This window comes from Cynocephalus volans, chromosome 1, assembly GCF_027409185.1.
Source record: "Cynocephalus volans isolate mCynVol1 chromosome 1, mCynVol1.pri, whole genome shotgun sequence".
Taxonomy (NCBI): Eukaryota; Metazoa; Chordata; class Mammalia; order Dermoptera; family Cynocephalidae; genus Cynocephalus; species Cynocephalus volans.
Window position 1 is genome coordinate 128492782 of NC_084460.1, and position 13252 is coordinate 128506033.

General features: G+C 35.9%; 1 protein-coding gene across 2 annotated transcripts in view; it reads left to right on the forward strand.

The window, feature by feature from the left end:
* LSAMP (limbic system associated membrane protein) overlaps positions 1–13252 on the forward strand; it is a 629633-nt gene that overhangs the window by 82874 nt on the left and 533507 nt on the right. The gene's annotated exons all lie outside the window — the stretch shown is intronic.

Genomic DNA, 13252 nt, shown 5'->3' on the forward strand with positions numbered 1-13252 from the left:
CCACCATCGCCTCATCAGGAATTCTATATGTGTGACTACACTGCTTTATTATTTTTTTCTATCGCACTTATTATCATCATATATGGTACATATTTTGCTTATTTGTTTCTCTGTGTGTGAGTCCCTATCCTCAAGAATATAAGTTCCATGAGGGCCAGTATTTGTGTCTGTTTTGTTTACTGCTATAAATCAATGCTGTAACAGTGTCTGGCAGTAAGTACACAGTTATTTGTAGAATGAACATAAATGAGTGTTATATATATGTATAGGTATAAATTTATATATATAAATGGTTTCTTTGGGGGTATTTTGTTTTATTTTAAAAAGTTGTATGGTAGTGAGTAAATAAGTCTATACCTTGCTTTTCATGCTAAACAACTCAGTAAAGACAATAGATACATATCCAAGACATTTAAAAAATTTTTAGGTATATAATATTCTACAGCTTGGATTCCACATTATATTTAACCATTCTAATATTGTGGACAACTAGTTGTTTTCTTCTTTTTTTTTCATTAAGAAATAATTTAATACACTTTCAATATTATCCTTGTGTGTTGGTGCTTTTATTTTTAAAACAATAATAATAGCTAAGTTATTGATTGTTTTTACCTGTTTTTACCCCAGAACTTTTCTAAGCAGTTTACCTCCATTAACTCATTTAATTTTCCCAACAGTCCTGTTCAGTTGGTGTAGTTATTATATCCATTTAGTAGGATACAGTAGAGTGAACTGAGGCACAGGGAGTTGAAGTAACTTGCCCAAAGTCAGACATCTGCTAAGAGGCTTAGCCAGTGTTCAAAGCCCAGCAGTCTGCATCCAGAGACTGCCTTCTTAACCAGTATACTGATTATAAAAGTAAAATCAGCTTGTCAAAGGTAATACATGTTTTAAGTGTAATAGCTACTGCCAATTAATTTCTAAAAAGATTTTTGAGTTCATACTGTCACCAGCAATAAATAAAAGCTTCTGTTTCCCTTTATCCTCTTCAGGAAATTGTTGATGATTTTTATGTCATTTTATTTATTTTAAAAATTTTGCAGAAGTAATGTGTTAAAAGAAAAGCTGTTTTGAATACAGCTTCTAGTGAGGATGGATCCTGTGGTTAGGAGTTAATACTAGTGTGTTTGTACTGTTCTACCCATAGAAAATGCTTGTCTTAAATGTCTTCAGTAAAATGGGAATGAAGCCTAATTGCTAGTGGTTATGCAGTCATGTACCTCTAGTTTCTATTAAGAGTACAGGGGTAAAGGAATACCTTTCCTAGCAATGGTGCTTTTTCTGTCACCGTTCTCTCCTTTACAGAGGATAGGATGAACCAAACCTTGACTGTCAGGTGTCTTGTTAAAGAGAAAAGAAGGTGAATGCCTGGCAATGGGATCATAACACCAAGTATACTTGGTCTTTTGGAATTTTGCTGCTGGGTTAGGAATTTGCTTAGTCTCCTGTACAAGAGGTTTCCAAGCATGCAACTGTGGCTGAGTTTATTCTGACTGGAATCGAATTCATTGTAATGAGGCATGAAGAGAATATGATCCTTTAGCAAAGGGGTCTATATTACAGACAATGGGTTACGAATGATAAAGAAGAAAAAAAATTATTGACTCATAGTATTGCCAGCCTATCATCAGTAATTTCTGTCGTTACGGTGACCATGCAGTTTACTCTTCAAACTGTGAAACTTTGAGAGTAGAAAGATTGCTACCAATGATTATGCTGGGTTACCATATGTACACTGGGACCTTTCCAGGCAAGCTGAGATGTATGATCACTCTACATATCCTTGACTTTTCTTTTTCACTTCTGCCACATTAATGCCTCATGGTTCACTTATAAAAAAAATTATTAGATAAGTGATGGACAACAGTATTTTCCATCTTATTCATTTCTTTTTTTTGTTTATTTTTGTTCATTGTACATGTTTATGAGGTATAGTTTGTTGTTTTAATACATGCATATATTGTATAAAGATCTAATCAGAAAATTTAGCATATCTATCACTTAAATTTTATCATATCTTCATAGTTATAACATTCAGGAGTGTCTTTTCTAGCTATCTTGAAATATACAATACAGTATTATTAGCTATTAAGACCCTAGAGCACCAGAAGTTATTCTTCCTATCTGTCACTTTGTAACTTTATACCAATCTACCAACCTTTTCCTGCCCGCCCACCCCCCACACCCCTGCCTTCCCTACTTCCGGTAACCACTATTCTACTCTCTCTGTTTTGCTCTTTTTCCCTCTCTTTTAAATTTATTTTCCTTAATTGACCCATGATAATTGTATATATTTATGAAGTTCAATATGATATTGGGGTACATTCATGCTGCGTGCAATGATCATATCAGGGTGCTAATTACATACACTGCATCAAACATTTGTCACTTCTTTGGGTTAGGAACATTCAACATCATCTTGACTAGCTATTCAAAGATACATAATAATTTGTTGTTAACTGTAGTCTCACTGTAATACTATAGAAACCTAGATCCCATTCTTCCTATCTCTCTCGTATTTTGTATTCACTGATTACCCTCTCTGCACCTCCTCCTTTCCCTTAGCAGCCTCTAATAACCACTATTCTACTCTCTACTTCTATGGGATCAACTTTTTTAGCTTCCACGTGTGAGTGAGAACATGTAGTATTTCTCCCTCTGTCTGGCTTATTTTACTCAACATAATTTTCTCCAAGCTCATACTTGTAACTGCAAATGGCAGATTTAGTTCTTTTTATGGCTAAGTAGTATCCCTTTGTGTATATATACCACATTTTGTTTATCCAGTCATCTGTGGACTTCCATTTAGGTTGGTTCCAACTCTTGGCTATTGTGAATAGAGCCATGACAAACATGGTTGTGCAAGTGTCTCTTTGACTTGTTGATTTCCATTCCTTTGGATATATACCCAGTAGTGGGATGGCTGGATCATCTGTACAGGTAATTCTATCTGTAGTTGTTTGAGAAATATCCATATTGTTTTCCATAATGGTGTACTAATTTACATTCCAACAATGTATAAGAGCTCCCCCTTTCTCTGCATCTTTGCCAGCATTTATTTTGTGTCTTTTTGATAATAGCCATTCTAACTGGGGTGAGATGATATCTCATTGTGGTTTTGATTTGCATTTCTCTGATGATTAGTGATGCTGAGCATTTTTACATATGCCTGTTGGCCACTTGTATGTCTTCTTCCAAAAATTGTCTATTCAGTTCCTTTGCCCATATTTTAATCAGGCTATTTATTTTTTCACTATTGAGTTGTTTGAGTTCTCTGTATATTTTTTATATTAATCCCCTGTTTGACACATACTTTGCAGATACTTTCTCCCATTCTTCAGGTTGTCTTTGCACTGTGTTGATTGTTTCCTTTGCTGTGCAGAAGCTTTTTAGTTTGATGTATCCTATTGTTAAGTTTTGCTTTTGTTCCCTGTGCTACTGAAGTATTATTCATAGTCTTTGCCCAGACCTATGTCCTGAAGTGCTTCCCCTATGTTTTCTTCTAGAAGTTTTATAGTTTTAGGTCTTACCTTTAAGTCTTTAATCCATTTTGAGTTGATTTGGGTATATGGTGAGAGATATAGGTCTGGTTTCATTCTTCAAGAACGGCTCTCCAATTTTCTCAACACCATTTATTAAAGAGACTGTCCTTTTCTCAACGTATGTTCTTGGCTCCTTTGTCAAATATCAGTTGGCTGTAGGTGCATGGATTTATTTCTCAATTCTCTATTATGTTCCATTGGTCTATGTGTCTGTTTTTGTGCCAGTACCAGAATGTTTTGATTACTACCACTTTGTAGTATATTTTGAAGTTAGGGAATGTGATACCTCCACTTTGTTCTTTTTGCTCAGGATTACTTTGGCTATTCTGAGTTTCTTAATTTTCCACATAAATTTTTGAATTTTTTTTCTATTTCTGTGAAGTATGTTGATAGAGTTTGGATGTGTTGTTAATAGAATTGGGATGTGTTGTCCCTCCAAAACTCATGTGGAAATCTGATCCCTAACGGGGCAGTGTTGGGAGCTATTTGAGTCAAGGGGGCAAATCCCTCATCAATGGATTAATGCACTCCCTGGGGTGTGGGAGTAGTGAGTGAGTTCTTGCTGTTTCCATGAGAGCTGGTTGTTTAAAATATACTGTTGCCTCCTCTCTCTCTCTCTCTCACTCTCTCTCTCTCTCTCTCTCTCCCTCTCCCTCCCCCCCCCCTCTTGCCATGTGATCTGCTTGTACCTGCGAGTTGGGCTGCCATTTTTCACCATGAGTAGAAGTAGCCAAAGGCCTGCGCCAGATGCAACTGTCTCAGAATTGTAAACAAATATACCTCTGCTCTTTATAAATTACCCAGTCTCAGGTATTTTGTTATAGCAACACAAAATGTACTACAACATATGTCATTGGTAGTATGATGGGGATTGCACTGAATCTGTAGATTGCTTAGGGTAGTATGGTCATTTTGACAATATTGATTCTTCCAATCTATAAGCATGGAATATCTTTCCATTTTCATGTGTGTGTCTTTAATTTCTTTAATCAATGTTTTACAATTTTCTTTGGAGAGATCTTTCACCTCCTTGGGTAAATTTATTCCCAGGTATTTTTTGTTTGTTCGTTGCTGTTGTAAATGAGATAGATTTCTTAATTTTTTTTCCTACTAGTTCATTGTTGGTGTATAAAAATGCTACTGATTTCTGTATGTTGATGTTATATCCTTCAACTTTACTGAATTTGTTTGTCATTCTAAAAGTTCTTTGGTAATCTTTAGGTATCTCTCTGTATAAAACCATGTCAACTTGACTTCCCCTTTTCCAATTTGGATGCCCTTTATTTCCTTTGTTTGCATAATTAATCTGGCTAGGACTTCCAGTAATATGTTGAATAGAAGTGGTGGGAGTGGGAATCCTTGACTTGTTCCAGTTCTTAGGGGGAAAGTTTTCATCTTTTCTCCATTAGTATGATGTTTGCTTTGGGTTTGTCATATACTGTCTTTATTTTATTAAAATACTTCCCTTCTATACTTAATTTGTTGAGTCTTTATATTAAAGGGATTTGAATTTTATCAAATGCTTTTTCTGCATCTATTTAGGTGATCATATTTTTTTTCTTTCATTCTGTTGATGTGATGTATTATGTTAATTGGTTAGTATATGTTGAGCCATCCTTGCATCCATGGGATAAATCCCACTACATCATGGTGTATGATCTTTTTGATGTGCTATTAGATTCAGTTTGCTAATATTTTATTGAGGATTTTTGCATCTGTGTTCATTAGGGATATTGGCCTGTAGTTTTCTTTTTTGTTGTGTCCTTGTTTGGTTTTGGTATCAGGATGATGCTGGCTTCATAGTATGAGTTTAGAAGAATTCCATGCAGTTCAATTTTTGGACATAGTTTAAGAAGCATTCGTATTAATTCTTCTTGAAATGTTTGGTAGAACTCAGCAGTAAAGCCATCTGGTCCTGGGCTTTTCTTTGGTAGGAAACTTTTTATTACTGTTTCAATCACGTTACTTCTTATTGGTCTATTTAGGTTTTCTATTTATTCTTGGTTCAGTCTTGGTACAACATATGTGACCAAGAATTTATCCATTTCCTCTAGGGTTTCATATTTATTAGCATGTAGTTGGTCATAATAGTCGCTGATGATCCTTTATATTTTGGTGCTATCAGTTGCAAAGTCTCTATTTTCATATCAGATATTATTTATTTGGTGTTACAAAGCTGTTTTCTAGTGAACTGAGCTAACTGGTCACCTCCAGATTTTATTTATTTGTCTGTTCTCTCTTTTTTCTTAGTCTGCGTAATGGTTAGTCAATTTTGTTTACCTTTTCAAGGAACCAACTTTTCTTTGACTAATCTTTTGCATTGCGTTTTTAGTCTCAATTTCAATTATTTCTGCTCTGATTTTTATTATTTCTTTTCATCTACTTATTTTGGGTTTAGTTTGTTCCTGCTTTTCCAGTTCCATGAAGTGCATTGTTAGGCTGCTTATTTGAAATGTTTCTATTTTTTGATGTAGGCATTTATTGCTATAAACTTTCCTCATAATACTGCCTTGGCTGTGTCCCATAGATTTTGGTATGTTGTGTTTTTATCTTCATTAGTTTCAAGAAATTTTTGGGTTTTCTTCTTAATCTCTTCTTTGACATGTTGCTTATGCAAGAGCATGTTGTTTAATTTCCATGTAGTTTGTAGAATTTCACAAGTTCCTCTTGTTATTGATTTCTAGTTTTATTCTATAATGGTCAGAAAAAAATACTTGATATGATTTTATTTCTTTTAACTTGTTGAGACTTACTTTGTATCTTCACATATGTTTAATCTTGGAAAATGTTCCATGTTCTGTTGAAAAGAATGTGTATTCTGCATCTGTTGGATGAAATGCTCTGTATATGTCTGTTAAGTCCATCTGGTCTATGGTGCTGTTAAAATCTGATGTCTCCTTGTTGATTTTCTGTCTTGATGATCTGCCCAATGCTGAGAGTGGGGTATTAAAAGTTCCTAACTATTATTGTGTTGGTGTCTGTCTCTCCCATTGGATTTGAAAATATTTGCTTCCCCCCTCATTTTTGTATTTTCTTATACTATTTATTTTATTTTATTTTATTTCATTTCATTTTATTTTATTTTTACTTGTCATTATGCAATGTAATTGATCTTCATGGCCCTTTACCAGTTCCTCCCTTCACCCTTCCCTCTCTCCTTTTCCCACCCCTGGCAACCAAAGTTCTGTTCATTTCTCTTAATAAATTCAAAGAATTATTGTGACTGTTGTGTCTTTTTTTAGTCCTGTATTTATTTGTTTGTTTATTTGATTGTTTATTTTTATTAGCTCCCACATGTAATTGAGAATATGCAGTATTTATCTTTCTGTGGCTGGCTAATTTCACTTAACATAATTTTCTCTAAATTTATCCATGTTGCTGTGAATGGCAGAATTCCATTTTTTTTTATATCAGATAAGTATTCCATTGTGTGTATAGCACATTTTCCTTATCCATTTGTCAGATGATAGGCATTTAGGCTGATTCCAACTCTTGGCTGTTTGAAATGCAGCTGGAATTAACATGGTGATACAGGTATCTCTTACACATGATGATTTCCATTCCTTTGGGTATATACCCAGCTGTGGGATAGGTGGGTCATATGGCAGTCCTATCCGTAGTTGTTTGAGGAACCTCCATACCATTTTCCATAATGGCTGCATGATTTTACAGTCCCACCAACAGTGTAAAGGGTTCGTGTTTCTCCACATCCTCACCAGAATTTGTTATTCTGTCTTTTTTATATTAGCCAGCCTAACAGAAGTGAGATGATATCTCAGTGTGGTTTTGATTTGCATTTCCCAGATGCTGAGTGATATTGAGCATTTTTTCCTGTATCTGATGGTCATTCTTATATCTTCCTTTGAGAAATGCCTATTCAGTTCCTTTGCCCATTTTTTAATTGGGTTACTTGGATTTTTGCTGTTAAGTTGTTTGAATTCCTTGTGTATTCTGGATGTTAATCCTTTGTCAGATGCATGTTTTGCAAATATTTTCTCCCACTGTATTAGTTGTCTTTTTGCTCCATTAATTGCTTCTTTTGCTGTCCAGAAACTTTTTAGTTTGATATAATCCCAATTGTATATTTTTCCTTTTGTTGCCTGTGCTTTTGAGGTCGTATTCATAAAGACTCTGTCCAGCCCTACTTTCTGAAGTATTTCCCCTATGTTTTCTTTTAGGAGTTTTATAGTTTCATTTGTCTCAACTGTGATTTGTAGTGCTCATTATAGAGATCTTTCACATCCTCAGTTAACTTTATTCCTAGTTATTTTATTTTTTTGGTGACTATTGTAAATGGGCCAGCTTTCTTGATTTCTTTTTCTGCTAGTTCTTTGTTGGAGTATAAAAATGCTACTGATTTTTGCATGTTGATTTTATCCTGCAGCTTTGCTGAAATTGTTTATCAACTCTAAGAGTTTTTTTTTATTTTGTAGTGTCATTGGCTGTTCTATTCATAGGATCATGTCATCTGCAAACCGGGATAGTTTGACTTCATCTTTTTCAGTCTGGATGCCCTTTCTTTCTCTTCCCTGATTGCTCTGGCTAGTACTTACAATATTATGTTGAATAAGAGTGGCAATAGTGGTCATACTTGCCTTGTTCCTGTTCAGGATGATATTGGCATTGGGTTTGTCATATATGGCTTGAATTGTGCTGAGATAAATTTTCTTCTATACTTAATTTGTTGAGAGTTTTTTTCATGAAAGGCTGTTGAATTTTGTCAAATGCTTTTTCAGCATCTATTGAGGTAATTATATGGTTTTTGACTTTGATTTTATTGATGTGATGTATCACATTTATTGACTTGCATATATTGAACCATTCTTACATCCCTGGGATGAATCCCACTTGATCATGGTGTATAATTTTACGGATGTATTGCTGTATTCTTTTTATTAATGTCTTATTGAGGATTTTTGCTTCTATATTCATCAGATATTGCCCTGTAGTTTTTTTTTTTTTTAAGTTTTTTTTGTTTGTTTGTTTGTTTTTTTGTTATGTCTTTGTTTGAGTTTGGTATCAGGATGATGTTTGCCTCATAGAATGAGTTTGGGAGAATGGCCTCTGTCTCAAATTTCTGGAGTAAATTTTAGAGAATTGCTATTAATTCTTCCTTAAAGTATGGTAGAATTTGGCAGTGAAGCCATGCGGTCCTTGGGTTTTCCTGTTGGGAGACTGCTGATTACAGCTTCAATCTCTTTGATTGTTATTGGTCTGTTCAGGTTTTCTATGTCTTCTTGGTTCACTCTTGGTAGTTTGTGTGTGTGTTCAGAAATTTGGTCATTTCCTATAGGTTTTCAAATTTGTTGGCATACAGTTGTTTATAACAGTCTCTAATGATTTTTTGTATTTCCTTGGTATCATTTGTAATGTCTCATTTTTATTTCTAATTTTTTGTTATTTGTGCCTTCCTTTTTTTGTAGTTAGCCTAGCTAATGGCTTGTCTATTTTGTTTATCTTCTCAAAAGTCCAAATTTTTGTTTCATTGATCTTTTGTATTGTTTTTTGGGGGTTGTATTTCATTCACTTCTGCTCTGATCTTAATTATTTCTTTCTGTCTACTAACTTTGGGGTTGGGTTGTTCTTGTTTTTCTAGTTCTTTGAGGTAAAGTGTTAGGTTGTCTATTTTCCATCTTTCCATTCTTCTGATGTAAGCATTTATTGCAATAAACTTCCCTCTTAATACTGCTTTTATAGTATTCCATAGGTTATTTGCCTTATATATCTGGGTGCTCCAGTGTTGCATATATATTTATAATTTTTATATCCTCTTGTTGTATTGATCCCTTTATTATCATATAGTGACTTCTTTTGATTTAGAGTGTGTTTTATTTGCTATGAGTATGGCCTCTCCTGCTCACTTTTGTTTTCCATTTGCATGGAGTAGTGTTTTTCATCCCTTTACTTGCAGTCCATGTGTACCTTTGTAGGTAAGGTGTGTTTCTTGTAGGCAGCATATGGATGGGTCATTTTTTGTTAAATCCATTCAGCCAGTCTATTTCTTTTAATTGGCATATTTAATCCATTTATACGGATGGTTATTATTTACATGTGAGGTCTTATTCCTGTCATGTTGCTGTTTTTTTCCCAATTCTTTTTTGTATCCTTCATTCCTTACTTCTCTTAATGTTTATCCTTGAATTTTGATGGTTTTGTGTATTGATGAGGTTTGATTCCTTTCTCTTTCTAATTTGCGTATCCACTCTACCAGTAAGTTTTATATTTTCAAGTATTTTCATGATGATTGTTATTGTTCTTTCTCTTCTAGATGTACAAAAAGATGTAGGACTCTCCTAAACATTTCTTATAAGGCCAGTCTGGTGGTGATGAATTCCCTTAATTTTTGCTTGTCTGAGAAATATTTTATTTTTCCTTCATTTCTGAAGGATAGATTTTCCAGGCATAATATTTTTGGCTAGCATTTTTTTCTTCAGTACTTTGAATATATCATTACATTTTCTCCTGTCCTGTAGGATTCCTACTGAGAAATCTGCTGAGAGTTTAATGGATATTCCCTTATAAGTGACTTGACATTTTTCTCTTTCTGTTTTTGGAATTACCTCTTTATATTTCACTTTTGTAAATTTGACTACAGTGTGTCCGGGCGATGGCCTATTTGGGCAGAATCTATTTGGGCACCTTTGAGCTCCTGGATTGGGAAGTTTGCACTTTCCCAAGACTAGGGAAGTTTTCAGCTATTATTTCCTTAAATGGGTTTCCAATATTTGGTTGGTTTGTTTTCTTTTCCTTCTGGAATGTCCATAACTTGAATATTTGTTTGCTTAATAATATCCTATAGATCTTATAAGCTTTGTTCATTCTTTGTTTTCCTGTGTTATTTCAAAACTGCTATCTTCAACATCAGAAATTCTTTATACGACTTCATCTAGTTTGTTGTTGATACTGTCAGATGTATTTTTGTTTCATTCAATAAAGTCTTCAATTCTAAGATATCTGCTTGATTTTTTAAATAATATCTATCTCTTAGTTGAATTTCTCATTCAGATCATGAATTGTTGCTTTGATTTCATTGAACTGTTTGTATTCTCTTGTTTCTCAGTGAGTTTCCTTAAGGAAGTTAATTTGAATTCCTTTTCCAGGAAGTCAGCAATTTCTTTGGCATCAGTTATTACAGCATTATTTTGTATTTGTTTTTGTTTTTGGTGGTGTCACATTCCTTGTTTTTTTGTGTCTTGTTTCTCTGCATTGATATCTGTGCATTTGGTGGAATAATCATGTTTTTGAGTTTTATAGAGTGGTTCACATGGGAAAATACTTTCACCTGCAGATGCATCCTGGGGTGTTGATTGGGTAGAGAGTAATTGCTTTGTTCCAAATGGATGAATTTGTGGATTCTGTATAGTTTCTTCAGCTGTAATCCAATTTTGCTATGTCTGTGAGTGACTCAGTGACACATTTTATGGAGGTGTGTGGCAGTGGTGTCACATCTTTGCCAGAGGAGGTATCGCTGGGTTGGCTCAAAGGCTGGACATGTGCATGTGGATCCTGTGCATCAGTCTTCTCAGGAGCTGGCCCACTAGGGATGCAGTTGCCAGATTGATTCTCAGGGTAGGGGGGTGGGTGTTTGGCATGCCAGGGTTTTGGGGATTGATTTGCCAGTGGTAGGGTCACCAAACTGCTTCTCTGACCAGGGCTGGGCGACCAAGGTCATGTCAGCCAAGCTGTTTTTCAGTCAGATGTGTGTGTGTGTGATGGCTCACAGTTTCAGGGTCAGATCTTCCAGGAGCATGACAGCTGAGCTGTTTCTCTAAGCCAGGGCTATGGGTGCACTTTGGCTCAGCTAGCTGAGTGTGAGTCTGCCAGTGGCCCTTGTGTTGTGCCACTTCTTGGGGCCTGATGTGAGATTGTGCTTCCCTTTATGGTTCAGAAGCTGGACTGCCAACAGCAGAGTTGGCGAGTCACTTCTGAGGAAGTGGATGAGGTCACTAGGAAGGCTCATAACAAGGTGTCCCATGCAGCTGCTTCTTAAACTTTTGGTAAGCCTGATAAGCAGGCCTGAAACAGGCCTTGACCAGATGCTTTCCAGTTGTTGGGGCAGGACCACTGGGCAGGCCTGCAGTGAGGGGGCCCATCTGGTGGTTTCTGGGTGGTATGGGTGGGACCAGTAGGCAGGCCTACAATGAGGGAGCCTGTCCAGTTGCTTCTGGGTATTGGCCAGAATCGTTAGGTAATCCTGCAGTGAGAGGGCTCATCCAGCTGCTTTTGGGCAGTGGGCAGGGCCTCTAGACAGGCTTGTGGTGAGAGGGCCTATCTTGTTGCTTATGGGTGGTGAGGGGGTCACTAGTCAGGCCAGTAGTGAGGGGCCCCTCTCCAGCTGTTTCTGGGTGGTGTGTAGGGCCTCTAGGCAGGTTTGCAGTGAAGTGACCCATCCAGCTGCTTCTGGGCAATAGGTAGGGGCCATTCAGCAGGCCTGCAGTGAGGGGCCCATCCAGCTGTTTCTGGGTAGCGGGTGGGGCTGCTAAGCAGGCAGGTCTCATTTCTTTATATCTGTCTTTTCTTGTCCCTCTTTTCTCCTCTCATTTGATATATTTTACACCGCCATATTCTTTCATCTCCAAAATACAATATTTCTACTTCCGATTGTTAAGAGTATAAACAGAAGTAAAACATGACCTGAAGTCTCCAGTGAGTTTCTTGGATTCTAGTGTGGATGAGCCATGGAGTGATGATCCTGTTCTCATGGCTCTTTCTGTGTCTGCCCTTTTTTAACTGTCTCATTGCCTGTAATTTCTGCCTCTTAAAATCCAATGCATAAACTATTTCTAAAATACAAACTCTTGCAATCCATAAAAATAAATATACCAGAACATTTTAACAGGAAAAGGGGTGGGGAAAGAGAGAGAGAGAGAGAGAGAGACTGAATTAGTAAAAGGAAGAAAGAACAAGAAAGCTCTTCTGATATAAGTGATCATGTCCTTCAACCACAGTTAGTATCAATTCTTTATACACACATTAAGTTACTGCCTGATCATGTTAAACAAGACCTAAATTAATTTGCCTGCAAGTCTGAAGTCAACCAATATTTGTTTTCTGAAGCAATTATTTGACTGACCTACCAACTATGAAAATACTTCTTCAAGTTAAGGGTTAGGATAAGGAAGAAGTGGCAAGTTTTGTATACACAAGAGACTGACCCTCAACATCAAAGCTCATTTCATGAAGAGTAGATAGAAGGAAGGACTGTTATTGTTATGACTTTGTTTTACTTGGTAAGTATAAAATTATTGGCACTTTAATGCTCAAAGTGCAGCAGTAAGCAGGATGAAAATGTACTTGCTCTGTATCTTTTTTTAGCAATACTCAGTTTTCCTTACTTTGTGGCAAGTTGGTTTTCTGTATTATTGTTTTACCATAAATTAAGAGCATCACTTGTATACTTTTAAAAATTCCACATAAATTAATTATTTTTGTTAGTTTATTTACCAAATCCTGAACCTGATTTTAGGGGTAGAGGAATGAGTTGTATTATTTAATATTACTCTGGTGTGTAAATGAACATATGGACTTATAGATGTTCGGAAAGAGAAGACACTTGAGGATAGGTCAGAAGACCACTGTTCCAGGATATGTGTAGAACCAAAACTGACACATAGCAGGTACTGAATGAATATTTGTTAAATGGATGAATTCGCAGTCTTGCCTGAAATATTAAATGACATGTGGTAACACATACAGCCCCTCTGGTTCTC